We start from the raw sequence: 20,992 nt of genomic DNA, 5'->3' as shown, positions 1-20,992 counted from the left end.
CATGTTTTATAAGTATCTGTTAGAGTCTAGGAAGATACATGTCTGTGAGAGTCTAGGAAGACACATGTTTTATAAGTATCTGTTAGAGACTAGGAAGATACATGTTTTATAAGTATCTGTTAGAGTCTAGGAAGATACATGTTTTCTAAGTATATGTTAGAGGCTAGGGAGATACATGTTTTATAAGTATATGTTAGAGGCTAGGAAGATACATGTTTTATAAGTATCTGTTAGAGGCTAGGAAGATACATGTTTTATAAGTATCTGTTAGAGGCTAGGAAGATACATGTTTTATAAGTATCTGTTAGAGGCTAGGAAGATACATGTTTTATAAGTGGTGGATGATGCAGTAAATGTTTTGCAAAGATGTAGAGACTGCATGTGTATGTATTCTACGTGGTGGATGGATGATGCACTAAATTACGTGTTTCTGAAGATTAAATATATCTCATATCAGTCAGTTTGAATTATGAGTAATTGGATATTAGTTTTTAAATAATCAAATTATCTTCTCTTCTCTTCTCAGCAACCTGTAAGGAGAGGAGGTAGCAACTAAGACAGATTAAGAGGTATTACTGATCTTTTAAGAAAAAATTGATATTTTAACAATGAGACTGAACATTCTGCTCGAGGAAGAAATATACTTCTTATTTAATTTGAATGAATGCATTCTGTCTGCAATGGCACTGTATATTTCATGTGAGAATGATGAATCGCTGCAATTGACAGAAACAGATTCACAGTTAATTAACATTGTAATTACATGCACTTTAGCCATTTGGAAGAAGATGAATGTGAAATCATTAGGAGCCCTTTGAAAACCAGATGTTCGTTAAATTATGTCTATACGAACAACATTGTTCAATAGATTGCCAGAGAATGTGCTTACTGTGAAACTCTGTAATTTATCATCTAACTGATCTAAGCCGGGAAAAATAGCCGATTCCTGCTGTTAAACGAAAAGATTTGACATGGTTATTCAACCGTTTTTTTTCTTCTTCTGTGAAGAATCCAGTTGAAGAATATTCAGCAACAAGTTACATATCATCTCACAGAAAATGTATGAAATTAGTGTAATGTCAAAAAGGTTGAATAATGATAGAATTATAGCAATAGCAATAGCATATATGAGTAATGTCCTGAGATTTCCTTTGGTAGGTAATCAAAGCACAGATAAAGAACGGAGTCCTTTCTTTCTGCTTGTCCTCAGACGCAAATCTCTCTTGAGGATGCCAGCAATTCTGGGTGATAGTTTCCCTGCTCCAATTAGTACTTGCTGTTCAATTCATTGGTTAGTTCTAACAGTCCCACATCCCTATGTAGAATAGAAATACTATGACTTACTTTAAACGACTGTGTGACCAAAAGTAGAACCATAACAGAGCTCTGTTGGGACATAGTTCTAAGAATCCTCAGAACATTATTTTCTGACTGGTTAGACCAGAGCAGATCACATTCTCCTTACGTTAATGCTTTCTCTTGCTACTGTTTCCAAATACTACAGAAAAGCTCAACAGCAAAAAAAAAAAAAAACGTTCACCACTTTTTAAATTCAAAATAAAGTTTTGTTATTTTTCTACTTTGAAATCAGATAAGGTTGGTCATGTGGTTCCACAGATTGTTATTGAATCGTTTGAATGCAGGATGCATGAAGAGTCTCTCCTACTCCTCTGGCAGTGAATTACAGCACTTCCCACAGTCAGAACACTCTAGAACACTCTAGATGCCCCTCCCAGAGCATCCACAACTCTGTTCTTGTTCTCCGTCAAAAAAACACGCCAGGAATCTTGGCCGCTGTGCAGTACTGTAACAACAGCCTACTGGATGTGACTGCCTCCCTGCTAAACTCCCCTCTGCAGGCTTCTCATCTAATGGAAGCAATTATTTCCCTCTGCTTGCAATAAGAGCGGGAGGATGCACTTCAAGCCACTGTACCACAGCATGTGGCTCTCATGGAGGATGACTGTGACCATTATGTCTAATGTGAGTGAAGGGTTTCTAAATGTGTCCCAACAGACTGTGCACCGCAGTACAAACCACCCATAGAGAAGTTGGTCACGGCTTTGACAAAACAACTCTGTTTATATAAATATTGAAATATTGAACTTTTTTTTTCTTCTGCTGTTTATTCATTTAAAAAGATAAACCTGCCCCCCCCCCCCCTCCCCAAAAACAACAACATATAATTCTATAAATGGTAGACTACTGAAGAACTACTATCTTCCAGTTCCAGTGGCATTGCATTGAAACGCGTGGCCTTTTTTTGAGGCTTTCTTTTGCAACTTACAATGAATTAACAGACTTGTTTCCTAAAACTTGTCAATACTAAACATCATATTAAGGTGTGGGACATTCATTGTGTGACAAGAAATAACTAGCAGGTCTAGTACGCTCCAGCCGCTAGAATTTGACCGTCTACAATTCAACTGTGGGAACATGGGCGGCAGGTAGCTTAGTGGGTAAGAGCGTTGTGCCAGTAACCGAAAGGTCGCTGGTTCTAATCCCCGAGCCGACTAGGTGAAAAATCTGTCGATGTGCCCTTGAGCGAGGCACTTAACCCTAATTGCTCCTGTAAGTCGCTCTGGATAAGAGCGTCTGCTAAATGACCTAAAAATAAATAAAAAACATGTCGCCTCTCAACACCAGCCAATAGAAAGAGCTGTTCGCTACTATTCAAAATATTGTTTGTGAGGACATTGCCTTCGACTTACAATTAAAGCTGGTGAATGAATCATTGGCAGTTCTCACTGCTAAAGTGGATACCTATTCAACTAAAGCTAAAAGTCTGGAGAAGACAGCCAATGTGTCACGACTTCCTCCGAAGCTGCCTCCCCTCCTTGTTCGGGCAGGCTTCGGCGTTCGTCGTCACCGGCCTTCTGGCCACTGCCGCTCCATATATCATCATTCCATTTGTCTTGTCTTGTCAATTACACAGACCTGGTTCATATTCCCCTCATTAGTACGTGTTTAAGTGTTCCCTCTGCCCCCTTGTCCTTGTGGGTGATTGTTTCATGTGAGATGAGTGTAGCTCGGTGGAGCTACCCGTACCTTGTATTGCCGGGGTAGATTATTCCCCTGAGCCTGTATTTTGTTGGAGCTACTTGTACCTTGTATTGCCGGGGTAGATTGTTTCCCCTGTGCCTGTATTTTGTTGTCGCTATCCAGCGCAACTGTGTACGACGGAATAAACGTTGTATTCTGTGATTTACCCTCCTGCGCCTGACTCCTTCTAATCACACTCATCACACAATGCGACAGAGGTGTGACTCCGTGACCTGGAAACAGTGTGAGCTAAGTTGGAAGGGACAAACAAACTCCTAAAACTGAAAAAAGAATCAGTGTCATCATTCCCATAAATTCAATGTGCAGGTCGCAGGATTTGAAACTGACGTGGAAGCAGGCAACCCAACTTCTTTCATGAGCAATCTTTTCTGTGAACTGTTCGGCAGGAGAAGCTGGGTCCCATGCCGCTGATTAACATTGCACAACGCACGGGTCAATTTCGCAGCATCTCTCGCTGTATGATTGCATGCAGGGCTATGATCAGCATCTACCCAGACCTGAGTGCTGAACTGTTAAAACAGAGGGAGACCTGAAACCAGGTGAGATCCCAGCTGTGCCAGCTAAACCTGAGATTCGGCTTCATCCACCTGGCAAAACTCATCTTGACCTTCCAGAACACAACACCACATGTTTTCCACTGCCCAAGGAAGCTCAAGACTTCTTCAAAAAGCACATCAAACCCAACACATAAGGGGATAAGCCGACACTGGCTCATTATTCAGGTTTGCTATTCACGCACAATCATGCAGCCTAGCCTATGGCTATGCTGCTGCCCTCAGCATAATACAATATGGACGAGGACACCCTTCATGTTTATGTACGAGGAACAATATTACTATTATTGCCGAGCATTGAACTTATGATTATATTGCCTATGGTTCAGGACATTTAAACAGTGATTACACCATTTCAATTAATGTTCAATGGACAACATATGGAACCTACAGCTGTCCTATTGACTGTTTAGGCATTAGGCATATTTGTCATATCTTCTTTTTGCTTAAATTGTCATTCCTTTTTCGTCATTACCCACCAGTACTCGTCAAGTCTGCTAATTTAATTGTAAAGGTCTGAATTTATTTTTTATATACGTTAAAGACCAAAAATGTGCCGCTTAAGAGATTTCATACATAAGGCTGCCACTCGCTGTTATGTTACAACCCTTTAAATATAGTGCTGGGCGGGGGGAACCTGGGATGGGAGGGCTAGGGGCTAGGGAGGAGGGCGGCTGGGGAAGGGGGGGACGGTTTACAGAGAGGGTCTTCTGGGAGGGGGGCGACCAATGAATGGGTTTCCCTGTGGGTTCTGCTTTTTATTTTACATCCATGGGCTTATCAACACTAACCAACACTCGATCCCTCTGATGTCAACAACTACAGACCAGTATCCCTTCTTTCTTTTCTCTCCAAAACTCTTGAGCATGCCGTCTTTAGCCAACTCTCTTGCTATCTCTCCCAGAATGACCTTCTTGATCCAAACCAGTCAGGTTTCAAGACTGGTCATTCAACTGAGACTGCTCTTCTCTGTGTCACGGAGGCTCTCCGCACTGCTAAAGCTAACTCTCTCTCCTCTGCTCTTGTCCTTCTAGACCTGTCTGCTGCCTTTGATACTGTGAACCATCAGATCCTCCTCTCCACCCTCTCCGAGTTGGGCATCTCCGGCGCGGCTCAATCTTGGATTGCGTCCTACCTGACCGGTCACTCCTACCAAGTGGCGTGGCGAGAAGCTGTCTCCGCACCACGTGCTCTCACCACTGGTGTCCCCCAGGGCTCAGTTCTAGGCCCTCTCCTATTCTTCTTGGCTCTGTCATATCCTCACATGGCCTCTCCTATCATTGCTACGCAGACGACACACAACTAATCTTCTCCTTTCCCCCTTCTGATAACCAGGTGGCGAATCGCATCTCTGCATGTCTGGCAGACATATCAGTGTGGATGACGGATCACCACCTCAAGCTGAACCTCGGCAAGACGGAGCTGCTCTTCCTCCCGGGGAAGGACTGCCCGTTCCATGATCTCGCCAATCACGGTTGACAACTCCGTTGTGTCCTCCTCCCAGAGTGCGAAGAGCCTTGGCGTGACCCTGGACAACACCCTGTCGTTCTCCGCTAACATCAAGGCGGTGACCCAATCCTGCAGGTTCATGCTCTACAACATTCGGAGAGTACGACCCTGCCTTACACAGGAAGCGGCACAGGTCCTAATCCAGGCACTTGTCATCTCCCGTCTGGATTACTGCAACTCGCTGTTGGCTGGGCTCCCTGCCTGTGCCATTAAACCCCTACAACTCATCCAGAATGCCGCAGCCCGTCTGGTGTTCAACCTTCCCAAGTTCTCTCACGTCACCCCGCTCCTCCGCACACTCCACTGGCTTCCAGTTGAAGCTCGCATCTGCTACAAGACCATGGTGCTTGCCTACGGAGCTGTGAGGGGAACGGCACCTCCGAACCTTCAGGCTCTGATCAGTCCCTACACCCAAACGAGGGCATTGCGTTCATCCACCTCTGGCCTGCTGGCCCCACTACCTCTGCGGAAGCACAGTTTCCGCTCAGCCCAGTCAAAACTGTTCGCTGCTCTGGCACCCCAATGGTGGAACAAGCTCCCTCACGACGCCAGGACAGCGGAGTCACTCACCACCTTCCGGAGACACTTGAAACCCCACCTCTTTAAGGAATACCTTGGATAGGATAAAGTAATCCTTCTACCCCCCCTTACCCCACCCCCCAAAAAAAGAACAAAAAAAGTAAAGTGGTTGTCCCACTGGCTATAAGGTGAATGCACCAATTTGTAAGTCGCTCTGGATAAGAGCGTCTGCTAAATGACGTAAATATAAATGTAAAATTACATCATTAATAATACACTATAGATAATGATTACACCATTAACAATACACTAAAGATAATGATTACATCATTAATAATACACTATAGATAATGCTTACACCATTAATAATACACTATAAATAATGATTACATCAGTACTAATACACCATAGATAATAATTACATCATTAATAATACACTATAGATAATGATTACACCATTCATAACACACTATAGATAATGATTACATCATTAATAATACACTATAGATAACGATTACATCATTAATAATACACTATAGATACTGATTACATCATTAATAAAAACTATAGATAATGATTACATCATTAATAACAACTATAGATAATGATTACATCATTAATAATACACTATAGATAATGATTACATCAGTAATAATACACACGCGGCCGGCTACGACAGAGCCTGGATATTCTAGCTAAGAAACCATGTTAATATAGCAATGCCACAAGAAACACACCTGCCCTAATAGGACGCACATAAAATAGAGAACCATTTATACAAACTGGCTGCTTCTTCATCAGCCCCAAACAAAACTAAGGGCGTAATCAGAATGATACATAAGAAACTCAAAATCAACATCCTTGGTAAAGGCAAAGACCAAGAAGGTAGAATCACTTTCCGTAGCCTTTTTCTGCAGTCAAATGACCTAGTGGCCTCACGGGTGGATTGTTATTAATATTTTTCATAATTTCATAATTGTTAAACGTGATTTAAAAAAAGACACCATTACTTTAAAAAAGCTGCCGAAAATCCAGTGTTTCTATATCAAACGGTTTTGCTATATTTCAGTCTTCTGTGATGTATATAAAGTGTAAATGGAATGCAAACTCAAAATGTAATACATTTCAACTCCTATATCTAACATGGTACAGTTGTCTTCTTCTTCTTTTTTTAAGCCCATAACCATGTGTGTGAGGTGTATACTTTTGTTTCAAAGTAGATTTGTTTAAGACAACCAACAAAACACTCTGTGTGACCCTGATATAGCCCACTGCAGTAAAAGGTTAAATGTATCCATAATGGAAAGAAAATTGCCTTTGTTAATGTGTATGCTCCAAATTCGTATGATCCTACGTTGTTTTATTTATTTAACTTTTATTTAACCAGGCTAGTCAATTAAACCGTTAATAAATAGGTTATAAGAAATTGGTCAAAATAGTGCGACAGCCAGTCAGTGCTTGCCAAACAGTGAGCCACTATTTACCTAAAGCTATTAACCATTTAAATATGCACTTACAAATGCGTATGATATTGAACCCTTAAATATCATCATGCAACCTTATTTTCAATGGTTGCACAGTTAAACAATAGTTATTTTCTCACTTTTGGGTGTGATGCATTGTTGCTCTGTCCCAGGAACATAAATGGTTGGTTTTCAGACCAATGGTCAACTCCCATGATGTGTTTTGCCCCACGTTTGAAAACCTGATGATGCATTGCTACACTTCTTTATTCCAGGAATGAAGGCGTCGTCTGAAGATCTCAAGACATATTGTTGGTGTGGTTTGTTTGGTTTTGGAGACATTCCCCCAACTTTGTGAGATCTACCCATCTGTGTTGACACTGACATCACGTGACAGTGCATCATGAAGAATCAGGATGGATGTGGCTATGAGAAGTGTGCAAAGGCCAGACAGAAGAGATTGCGCAAAAAATAAATATTGTTCAGAAGATAACAATGTTGACAGAGGAGAGAGGGTCAATTAGCATTAGGTAAAACCTAAAAAATATGTTTGAATATAGAAATTCTGCTAGACGATTTAGCACGAGATAATCTTTGGCATGATATAGTTAGCTAGTTAAGTAGATCGCGTGGTGTGCTGGCTAGTTAGCTTCACTAGCTCGGCGGTTCCATTCTGTGAGAGCCGTTGTTGCTCCTAAATGTTTCCACTTCACAATAACAGCACTTAAACTTAAATTTGATGAATTGACTTGTTGGAAAGGTGGCATTCTATGACGGTGCCACGTTGAAAGTCACTGAGCTGTGTGCTCGATTTTATACACCTGTCAGCAACGGGTGTGGCTGAAATATCCGAATCCACTAATTTGAAGGGGTGTCCACATACTTTTATATATATATATACAGTGGGGGAAAAAACTATTTAGTCAGCCACCAATTGTGCAAGTTCTCCCTCTTAAAAAGATGAGAGAGGCCTGTCATTTTCATCATAGGTACACGTCAACTATGACAGACGAATTGAGATTTTTTTTCTCCAGAAAATCACATTGTAGGATTTTTTATGAATTTATTTGCAAATTATGGTGGAAAATAAGTATTTGGTCACCTACAAATAAGCAAGATTTCTGGCTCTCACAGACCTGTAACTTCTTCTTTAAGAGGCTCCTCTGTCCTCCACTCGTTACCTGTATTAATGGCACCTGTTTGAACTTGTTATCAGTATAACAGATACCTGTCCACAACCTCAAACAGTCACACTCCAAACTCCACTATGGCCAAGACCAAAGAGCTGTCAAAGGACACCAGAAACAAAATTGTAGACCTGCACCAGGCTGGGAAGACTGAATCTGCAATAGGTAAGCAGCTTGGTTTGAAGAAATCAACTGTGGGAGCAATTATTAGGAAATGGAAGACATATAAGACCACTGATAATCTCCCTCGATCTGGGGCTCCACGCAAGATCTCACCCCGTGGGGTCAAAATGATCACAAGAACGGTGAGCAAAAATCCCAGAACCACACAGGGGGACCTAGTGAATGACCTGCAGAGAGCTGGGACCAAAGTAACAAAGCCTACCATCAGTAACACACTACGCCGCCAGGGACTCAAATCCTGCAGTGCCAGACGTGTCACCCTGCTTAAGCCAGTACATGTCCAGGCCCGTCTGAAGTTTGCTAGAGTGCATTTGGATGATCCAGAAGAGGATTGGGAGAATGTCATATGGTCAGATGAAACCAAAATAGAACTTTTTGGTAAAAACTCAACTCGTCGTGTTTGGAGGACAAAGAATGCTGAGTTGCATCCAAAGAACACCATACCTACTGTGAAGCATGGGGGTGGAAACATCATGCTTTGGGGCTGTTTTTCTGCAAAGGGACCAGGACGACTGATCCGTGTAAAGGAAAGAATGAATGGGGCCATGTATCGTGAGATTTTGAGTGAAAACCTCCTTCCATCAGCAAGGTGAAACGTGGCTGGGTCTTTCAGCATGACAATGATCCCAAACACACCGCCCGAGCAACGAAGGAGTGGCTTCGTAAGAAGCATTTCAAGGTCCTGGAGTGGCCTAGCCAGTCTCCAGATCTCAACCCCATAGAAAATCTTTGGAGGGAGTTGAAAGTCTGTGTTGCCCAGCGACAGCCCCAAAACATCACTGCTCTAGAGGAGATCTGCATGGAGGAATGGGCCAAAATACCAGCAACAGTGTGTGAAAACCTTGTGAAGACTTACAGAAAACATTTGACCTTTGTCATTGCCAACAAAGGGTATATAACAAAGTATTGAGAAACTTTTGTTATTGACCAAATACTTATTTTCCACCATAATTTGAAAATAAATTCATTAAAAATCCTACAATGTGATTTTCTGGAATATTTTTTCTCATTTTTTCTATCATAGTTGACGTGTACCTATGATGAAAATTACAGGCTTCTCTTATCTTTTTAAGTGGGAGAACTTGCACAATTGGTGGCTGACTAAATACTTTTTCCCCCCACTGTATATGAATGTGTTATTCCATGTGTTTCTATGGGCTTTAGTAGTAAAGGCCAAAATCTATATTTTAATACATTATTTTATTATACACTGCTCAAAAAAATTAAGGGAACACTAAAATAACACATCCTAGATCTGAATGAATGAAATAATCTTATGAAATACTTTTTTCTTTACATAGTTGAATGTGCTGACAACAAAATCACACAAAAATTATCAATGGAAATCAAATGTATCAACCCATGGAGGTCTGGATTTGGAGTCACCCTCAAAATTAATGTGGAAAACCACACTACAGGCTGATCCAACTTTGATGTAATGTCCTTAAAACAAGTCAAAATGAGGCTCAGTAGTGTGTGTGGCCTCCACGTGCCTGTATGACCTCCCTACAATGCCTGGGCATGCTCCTGATGAGGTGGTGGATGGTCTCCTGAGGGATCTCCTCCCAGACCTGGAATATAGCATCCGCCAACTCCTGGACAGTCTGTGGTGCAATGTGACGTTGGTGAATGGAGCAAAACATGATGTCCCAGATGTGCTCAATTGGATTCAGGTCTGGGGAACGGGTGGGCCAGTCCATAGCATCAATGCCTTCCTCTTGCAGGAACTGCTGACACACTCCAGCCACATGAGGTCTAGCATTGTCTTGCATTAGTAGGAACCCAGGGCCAACCGCACCAGCATATGGTCTCACAAGGGGTCTGAGGATCTCATCTCGGTACCTAATGGCAGTCAGGCTACCTCTGGCGAGCACATGGAGGGCTGTGCGGCCCCCCAAAGAAATGCCACCCCACACCATGACTGACCCACCGCCAAACCGGTCATGCTGGAGGATGTTGCAGGCAGCAGAACGTTCTCCACGGCGTCTCCAGACTCTGTCACGTGTGTCACAAGTGCTCAGTGTGAACCTGCTTTCATCTGTGAAGAGCACAGGGCGCCAGTGGCGAATTTGCCAATCTTTGTGTTCTCTGGCAAATGCCAAACGTCCTGCATGGTGTTGGGCTGTAAGCACAACCCCCACCTGTGGACGTCGGGCCCTCATACCACCCTCATGGAGTCTGTTTCTGACCATTTGAGTAGACACATGCACATTTGTGGCCTGCTGGAGATCATTTTGCAGGGCTCTGGCAGTGCTCCTCCTGCTCCTCCTTGCACAAAGGCGAAGGTAGCAGTCCTGCTGCTGGGTTGTTGCCCTCCTACGGCCTCCTCCACGTCTCCTGATGTACTGGCCTGTCTCCTGGTAGCGCCTCCATGCTCTGGACTCTACGCTGACAGACACAGCAAACCTTCTTGCCACAGCTCGCATTGATGTGCCATCCTGGATGAGCTGCACTACCTGAGCCACTTGTGTGGGTTGTAGACTCCGTCTCATGCTACCACTAGAGTGAAAGCACCGCCAGCATTCAAAAGTGACCAAAACATCAGCCAGGAAGCATAGGAACTGAGAAGTGGTCTGTGGTCACCACCTGCAAAACCAGTCCTTTATTGGGGGTGTCTTGCTAATTGCCTATAATTTCCACCTGTTGTCTATTCCATTTGCACAACAGCATGTGAAATTTATTGTGAATCAGTGTTGCTTCCTAAGTGGACAGTTTGATTTCACAGAAGTGTGATTGACTTGGAGTTACATTGTGTTGTTTAAGTGTTCCCTTAATTTTTTTTGAGCAGTGTATATTGTTTTGATATCTAAAAGGGTCCTAAAATTCGCAATCAAATAGCTAAATGATCCATAGTATGATCCATCTTAAAACAATTCCATATGTCAGCTTAGCAACCCCCCAGGAGGGGAGGCAAGTGTGTGGACCTACAGTATGTGTTTTTTGTAGATTATTGTCTGTGTGATTTGAACCCCTCACAGAAAAAATGGAAATAATAAAACGTTGGTCACAAAAAACAAAAATGTTAGTCAATAGTTTCCAAATCCTTCTCATCCCAATGAACACATATTTTTTTAAATCATGTCTTGATTCATTGGAATACTATAACCAAATATGCATAATGCCTCAGAACCCTATTCACAAACAGGACTATCCCGAACCAATCTCTTCTCCAAGAATCAAGAGAGCAAATTTGATGCAGTGTCACTAGGTGGCAATATGTTAACACAAACCATGCCTGCTGTGATAAGTCCCCGTTCCACACTGTGAATATAAATCCTCATGGATGAGCTGATACCATGTATAAACAGTATAAAGGTGTGGGGTATTTTACATCAGGTATAAAAATACAGCATGTGGTACTTGATAAAGCATAAATTACATAAATTAGGAACTGTTATCGGCTTTTTTATTTTACACTTGGTAATGTCTGATATTCTCAATGCAGTAATCTGCTATGATTTTATGACAGAGGACAAATTATGGACATGCACCTAACCAATCAATCATATCCTTATGCATATAATCAAATTAATCAATGTAAAACGTTACAACAATTTCACAATGTAATCTACAGTATATCTTTACTGTAAAAGTAGAGAGTATTTTGAGTGAGGAATAGTAGCCCGTCCTCCAGTACGATCGCGTTTGGCGTTGAGATGTGCTCCGGCTGGTGTACCACTCGTCTTTGCAAGGGTCCGCTGAGAGCTCTCTTTGCCCCTGTCCTGAACCAAGGAAAGTGACAGATCCTAGAATTATGAAAGGAACTGGCAATGCACGTCAAAGCTCTCAATGATTTCTAAAGAGCAGTTGACAGTTGGCATCACATAAACGCTACACACACACACACACACACAAAACCAACAGCAGTAGTATTAACAGAAAATATAAAAACATCTTATCCACTAAGAAAAAAAAGGAAGACTTTTGAAGACTGTGTGTGAATATATTTGACCAATTCCTCAAGCTTGTTTTGAAATTAATTTTGTGTTTTATGTTTGGCATTAGTTTTGTCTTTCAGTTGATAATTTCCCATGAATTAATATATAATATAATATGCCATTTAGCAGATGCTTTTATCCAAAGCGACTTACAGTCATGCGTGCATACATCTTTTGTGTATGGGTGATCCCGGGGATTGAACCCACTACCTTGGCGTTACAAGCGCCGTGCTCTACCAGCTGAGCTACAGAGGACCACAATAACCAGTGAAACACAGTGAATGTATAGACATGTATTCTCTTTCATATGAACTAACTCTCTTTCTTCTGGAATTGTCAAAGGGGTGATGTGTACGCGGCAGTGAAGTCAGGCGCAGGACACAGAGAATCAGGATGACTACTTTACTTAATGCAAAACGCACAAACAAAAGTCTCCACAACACTGGAGGAGAAAAAAACACTCTGTGAGTAAAAAGGCGAAATAGATATGCCGAACATCAACGAAACAAAATGACAATAACACACAAAGGCCAAACGTAAAAACAAGGAACTTACATGTTACACAATCAACACAAAATAAGCAACAGGTGTACAAACAAGGTTTACAGAAACGCTCTTGAAATTAGTTTAGCTCGTCCAGTCACGTTAGCATTGTCTCCTGTCTTCTCTCTGTCCTTCCCCTTCTTACAGATGGTGTCTTTGTGATGGTGTGAGAGTCAAACAGCAACGCAGCACCCTGTGTTGTGTTTTTCCTTCCAGAGCAGGCAACGTCTTTTAACTAGCCCGCAGCATTGCTCTGTCTCTTCCTCATGCTGAATGATCATAGATTTAATCATCTGAAAACAAGCAAAACGCATCTAAGGCCTTTAATAATGTAAGTCCGCAGAGTCTCTTTGTCTCACCTCCCCCCCCCCCCCATACACCGCAGTAAAAACCACTGTCAGCGGGTACATGCATCTTTTCCAAATGACTCACAGAGAGTGAAGCCACTGTGGTAGCCCAGCAAATAAATATGTCAATTCTATTGATGTACCTTGTGAATAATGTTTTAAAACATTATTATTGTATTGCAAAAGAGGGGGGGGGGGGGGAATAAATGTAATCATTTAATTAGACACTGTAGTACTCAGACATGGAGTAGCCAACTGTGATCAATACATAATAAGATCCAGTATCAATTAGGTACCTCTTCAACCGGGAAGTATGGACACAGTGTGAATAACACTAAGTTGGTCCCAGAGGGACTAACGACTAAGCTGAACTCTGGATGAATGACCTTTTTGGGCTGTATTATTATAGGGAACTAAAGCTGTAAATGGGGTTTCTCCTCTGACTAGTTATGGGTGGAACTTCAGTCGACCACACTCATCCAATTAACCCTTGTTGGCAGAGCTTATGAAACTGTCCTTGGATTTGAGATGACATCGTGTCCACTGTCAGGTTTTTAAAGACGACTAGAATGATGTGCAGTCACATTGTTATCTACACGTTCTAATAACCGGCCTTTGAGATGGACAAATGACAATGTGTATCTAATACAGCTCTATAATTTATTAAATTAATACATTTCAAACCTGTCTTCGTCAGACATCAGCAAACTATTACGTTCAAAACCCTTGAACAATTCGAATAAATGGAGGAGGAATGTTTGGCTCCAAACAACAGCGTTTTCTGCAACACTGTGCAGGACTGAGGCAGGGAGACAGGGAGGTAGAGTCACTGAAGCAAAGACAGAGCTTGAACTTGAATGATTGAGGTTACACAGGTGACCTCATAAACTAAAAATCTATGGCAGATTCCCAAGGTGGAACACTGAATTATGCTGTCATTAAAGGACAGGCCTAGTTGCCAAGGTTAGTATGTAAAGTATAATCACTTCCTTCCCTCCTCCAGTCTCTCATTAGTCCTGTTCATGGGCCAACTGAGATTATACCTTGAACTTCCTTCGCTATCACTAAGTCCCAGCTGGGAATAGCTGTGAATGGCTCCGCTAGGGCCATTTATATCCAGATATCTGAGGTCTGGTAGGCAGGTCTACCGCTGCCTGGTGACTATACGGATGTGTCTCAAATGGCACCCTATTCCCTATATAGTGCACTACTTTTCACCAGAGCCCTATTGGTCCTGGTCAATAGTAGTGCACTACATAGGGAATAGGGTGCCATTTGGGATGCATTACCCTGTGTTAGCTCTGCCACCACCACTGATCATGGAGTTAGGCCGATAAACAATGAGCTATGCTTTGACTTATGGTCACGTCACGGCTCATTTATAAAAAGGAGCACTGGAGATGGCCCTCTAGTGTTGTATCAATGTGTATCCATTTGTTAGAATTACAACCATGTGTTTTGTCTCCCTGGGCATTTGGTGATGATACAACATCCCTCAGTGAACAGTGTTAGCATAGTGCTATAACATATATAAATATCAAATGTAATATAATGTATAATAACATAACTCTGGATGCAATAACAGTGTAATAAATTGTACGGTTGAATTCGGAAGTTTACATACACTTAGGTTGGAGTCATTTTTGGGGGAAAGTCTGGAGAGAGAATGCTTAATATAATTGTTACAAGTGGAATTTAGCGTATTATAGTATGATTTTGTAACACCAAATATACATCTGATATATTTACCCACTACTACACATGCTGTGTTATCCACTGCTAAGAGTGGGCTTCATTTCAAGATGAGCAACAAAATGAATAACACTTAAAACCGTGAGTGTTATAGGTGGCAAATGGCCCTAATACGTCGTGCTTTGTTTTGGACGCACATCACTGTGTGTGAATTGTTCCACCTGCCAGTACTCACATTGGTTGAATCCAGGAACACAGGGTTGGTGATTATGTTTCTTGTTTTGTGAGGAGTGTATATTCCTACTGTGAAATGGCTCCCACAATAGTGATGTCATATGAGAACAAAGAGGCGTTCCGATGACAAACAGGATATGACATAACTAGTTCCTCTAAAGACAAGAGACTTGTGTAGCTCCTTCTAAGAGGATGAAATCAAAACAAGGCCAGCCTTTGAACCATGACTTTATCCTTGCAAGACAGAGTACAAGGGGAAGACAGTGTGCTACATGCTAGTCTAGAGATGCTCCAGTATACATTACCAGGGTTATGTTGTCTAGAGATGCTCCAGTATATATTACCAGGGTTATGTTGTCTAGAGATGCTCCAGTACACATTACCAGGGTTATGTTGTCTAGAGATGCTCCAGTACACATTACCAGGGTTATGTTGTCTAGAGATGCTCCAGTATACATTACCATGGTTGTGTTGTCTAGAGATGCTCCAGTACACATTACCAGAGTTATGTTGTCTAGAGATGCTCCAGTATACATTACCATGGTTGTGTTGTCTAGAGATGCTCCAATATTATTTACCATGGTTGTGTTGTCTAGAGATGCTCCAGTATACATTACCATGGTTGTGTTGTCTAGAGATGCTCCAGCATTCACATTACCATGGTTATGTTGTCTAGAGATGCTCCAGTACACATTACCAGGGTTATGTTGTCTAGAGATGCTCCAGTACACATTACCAGGGTTATGTTGTCTGGAGATGCTCCAGTACACATTACCAGGGTTATGTTGTCTAGAGATGCTCCAGTATACATTACCATGGTTGTGTTAACTAGAGATGCTCCAGTACACATTACCAGGGTTGTGTTGTCAATTGAAGGTGTTATTTTATTCCTCTTCATAAACTGGGTGGTTCGAGCCCTGAATGCTGATTGGCTGACAGCCATGGTATATCAGACCGTATACCATGGTTATGACAAAACATTTATTTTAACTGCTCTAATTATGTTGGTAACCAGTTTATAATAGCAATAAGGCACCTCGGGGTTTGTGATATATGTCCAACATACCGCGGCTAAGGGCTGTGTCCAGGCACTCCACGTTGCAGAACAGCCCTTAGCCGTGGTATATTGGCCACGGGCCTTATTGCTTAATTGAACTTCACTTCCTCTCTGAAGACGTATTTTTGTGTAGGGTGCCATCTTTCGGATGGGACGTTAAACGGGTGTCCTGACTCTCTTTGGTCACTACAGATCCCATGGCTCTTATTGTAAGAATAGGGGTGTTAACCCCGGTGTCCTGGCTAAATTCCCAATCTGGTCCTCATACCATCATGGCCACCTAATCATCCCCAACTTCCAATTGGCTCATTCATCCCCCCTCCTCTCCCCTGTAACTATTTTCAAGGTCGTTGCTGTAAATGAGAATGTGTTCTCAGTCAACTTACCTGGTAAAATAAAAATAAATCATTTATTTCATTGGAGCAAGAGACGACCATCTTGTCAACCAAAGGCTTTCTTCTTTAACTACAACAGTCTTCAGCAAGTTGTGGCATTAGACCTACTTCCTGAATGTGTGACACATAATCGAAACACATTAAAGATGGTTTGATTTACAGTTGTTTTGTTTGGCTGTTAGGAGAAAGCTCGACCAGGAGTATAGTCCAACTATACAACATATCATATTCTCTGTCAACTTTTAGCATTTGCATGAAGCAGCTGTTTGCACAGAGCATGGACTGTATATTTCAGTCATATTAACTGATCATGGCAGCAGCCATGTCCATCAAGGACACGCTTTGACTACGTTCCAAAATGGTACCCTTTTACCTATTTAGTGCACTGCTTTTGAGCAGGTCTTACAGGGCTCTGGTCCAAAGTAGTGCAGTATGTAGGGAATAGGGTGCCATTTGGGACCTCATTCGTTGGCTTCTCTGTGATTCCTCACAAACCCTTTATGAGCAAATCTCATCATGTTTAAAAGCTGACATGACAGGTGCTTTTGTTGGAGGGCTTTGCTAAACTGTGGCATAACTCACTATGTGGTAGCCTAACCTAGCAGTGCTTTATTAAGGTTGAGATGCTTGAAAGTATGCTAAGTATGATGCAATGCTAAGTGTTACAATGACACATGGAGTTTCTTGACTTGACTCAAGCTTCCAAATACGGCCTTAGCGTAGCTAAATTAGCTATTTAGTTTAGGCCTTTGTAGTATATAAGATAGCTAGCAAGATACACCAAGCTACGCTAGCTGCTTGGTACCTTTTTAGTCAGCTAAATCAGTTAAAGACACAAATATATGCTCAGTGACGGTGGCTAGCTAGACAATTTATTTGGTAAATTAACTAAAAGTTAACAAAGTGTACATATAAATGTAGCCATACTGACCTGCCATTGTTTTGAAGGTATTTTTTATGGTCACCTTTATTGACGAAATCCATGTCATACGCTCAAAACACAAGAACCACATATTAATTAATTCCACCAATTTAAATAAAGTTTTGCTATTCTATTGACCGAAAAATTGTAATTCACTTGTTCTCCTAAGACTACGTTGTCTGACAGCTGGCGTTATTTTATTAATGATTTAGAGCTGAACTTTACATTGTGCTGACACCAGTGAATGGGATGGCTGAGCTGAATTAAGTCCCCCAAATCCCTTAGATTCCTCCTGGCAGAAGACCGTCACTGATTCTCCAGAAAATCAAAAAGGACTGCTACTCTATATAAATCCCTTAAGGTTCTGGTCAAAAAGTACTGCACTATATATGAAATAGGGTGCCATTTGGGACTCATGCCCTACTCTATATAGCCAGCCTGCGCTCCCTGTCCATCCAGTTACCTGTTATAATCCTGCGTAATGGAAAAGCAGAATGTCACCTTGTCTCATCCGAGAGGCAGCTGATATCCTCCCCTTCGGTAAGTCATTTAGCACAAGCGCAGATCACATTTAATTAGAAAGAGGGGATTTAAATTGCCATGAATCAAACGCTGTGGGATGACCAAATATAAGGAACTTGGGCCATGGGTGCCAGGTGTCCATGAGCTGCCTCACAACCGTCCAAATCTCTTGAGCTACGGAGGTCAATAAGTCACAGCACAGCACAGCCACCTTAATTAATGATGACCAGGGTTCAACAAACCACCAGAATCTCAATGACCCAAATTGCACCCTATTCTCATAGGGCTCTGGTCAAAAGAAGTGCACTATATAGTAAATAGGGTGCGATTTAGGATTTATACATGATCTATTCTATTATAAGAAAGATATAAGATAACACTAAAAAGACAACACTAAAAAGATAACACTAAAAAGATAACACTAAAACAAGTTTCCTGTTTCAAATCCCCATTATCAAAGAGTTTTTTTTAAATCTATCTAAAAAAAAATCCCCCAAAAAAGTATCACCTTTTAATTAGACACTCATTTTACAGTATTTTCTGTTTCATATATATACGTGGTAGGATTATTATGTGGTGGTCAGATAATGAATCTTATTTTGGGAACGAGGACAGAGTGAGATGTTTGTCGATGGGGTCTGTCGTTTCTGTGGAGAAGTGGCAGCAGGTAATATCTTCACGCCTGTCAAAGTGGGTGCATAGTTTTACCACTTATCTGCCACCTTTTGTTAGTGGAGTGATTTTACTTTCATTATGTTTCACCGAGCCATCAATAATAACCCCACAGCTGTCAAAGTCCATTAATGCACATCTACATGAGGAGGAGTGAAAATATTAATATTCAGGCAAATCAGTTTTCATAACGCCGTTCGGTGAGATGGATTAGAAAGACACTAAAATTAACTTTCTTTTGAATCAACCGTGAGACAGGAACACACAGCCAGACGTATTGGATCAAGGTGAAAATATGACTCATACTTCTTTATCTCTTTTACAGAAGGCTTGGGTTCTGCGGAACTCTTTAGTGTTGGACAGCTTAATTTCGTTTTTTTAGAAAATTAAACAAATACAAAATCTTCTGTGTGGAAATAAGTTTGTAAAAAAAAACGAATATCGATTTTATACTTTCTGTGCATGTTGGGTTCTTCTTTTACATTGATACTGAAATAAAAGTACATTGACCGTATCATTTTTTACAAAGACCATAATAATTTCAACATCTGGGAAGGAATTGTGATTTGTTTCCGCTCTTCACAACCCAATACACTGTGAGGATACATTGGGAACTTCCTCCGTTCCATGACCATACTACACAGCTCTATAGCAAAGCTCTCTTTTAGCCGCATCCAATGTGCAAAAGAGTCTCCATGTTATTAACATTTCTCCAGAATATCTGCAACGATGTACTACTAGTACAACACCTTCAGCGTTTTCAAGACTATATTGCTTTGTCTGATTAAGTGGTTATCGCATCATTGCACCAGGTATAAAACATGTAAGGTACGAGATTCATAGGTCCCACGTTGAGATTTAATTAATACTCAGCGGCCGTATTGTCTATACTTCTGAACTCAGCAGAAGAAGAAAAAAAAAAAAGGGAAAGGAATTCACCAGCTACAACCATGTTTCACAATCCTCCAGGTACTTCCAGGATGTAGTGACTAGGTATCCTAGATATCCGGGGATTCTAGAACTGCTCCTTATTCCTTAGATAGTGCACTGCTTTTGACCAGAGCCCAGTACTTACCTTAACAACAGTGCCAGCTGTATCCCTGAGGTCTCCATGTGAGTTAGGGGCCTGTCTAGCTGGGCTCTCCCATGGGTTAATGGACCCCCCGCCTAGACCCATCCCTAAGCCCCCTACCCACCCCCCTGCCACCTACCGAGCTCTGCACTTCCTCCAGCCTAAGCCCATATTCCTCATTATCACCGTGTTCCATGAGAGAATATAGATAGATACATGGAGGTATCACACAGAGGAGATACATGGAGGTATCACACAGAGGAGATACATGGAGGTATCACACAGAGGAGATACACGGAGGTATCACACAGAGGAGATACATGGAGGTATCACACAGAGGAGATACGTGGAGGTATCACACAGAGGAGATACATGGAGGTATCACACAGAGGAGATACATGGAGGTATCACACAGAGGAGATACATGGAGGAATCACACAGAGGAGATACATGGAGGTATCACACAGAGGAGATACATGGAGGTATCACACAGAGGAGATACATGGAGGTATCACACAGAGGAGATACATGGAGGTATCACACAGAGAGGAGATACACGGAGGTATCACACAGAGGAGATACATGGAGGTATCACACAGAGAGGAGATAAATGGAGGTATCACACAGAGGAGATACATGGAGGTATCACACAGAGGAGATACACGGAGGTATCACACAGAGGAGATACATGGAGGTATCACACAGAGAGGAGATAAATGGAGGTATCACACAGAGGAGATACATGGAGGTATCACACAGAGGAGATACACAGAGGTATCACACAGAGGAGATACACGGAGGTATCACACACAGAGGAGATACACGGAGGCATCACACAGAGGAGATACACGGAGGCATCACACAGAGGAGATACATGGAGGTATTACAAGCACAGGGGAGATCAGTCCAAACAACTTGTGAGCAAAATACTGTCACCACGAACTAGGTGACATTACACACGACTTTAGAACTCCTTAATAAAGGCCAAATCTACCATTTGTATTCTCCCTGTGTGTTTTGTTTTATGAATGTTTACTATTGATTGCATAGTTCTACTCACGTTTCAAATACCTGATTGCAGCCGTTTACTGAGGTGATTAAGTACTTTAAGAATTGTTTT

Source organism: Coregonus lavaretus (genome assembly GCF_964263955.1).
Source record: "Coregonus lavaretus genome assembly, chromosome: 32".
In the NCBI taxonomy this organism is placed as follows: domain Eukaryota; kingdom Metazoa; phylum Chordata; class Actinopteri; order Salmoniformes; family Salmonidae; genus Coregonus; species Coregonus lavaretus.
This window is presented reverse-complemented; position numbering follows the sequence as displayed.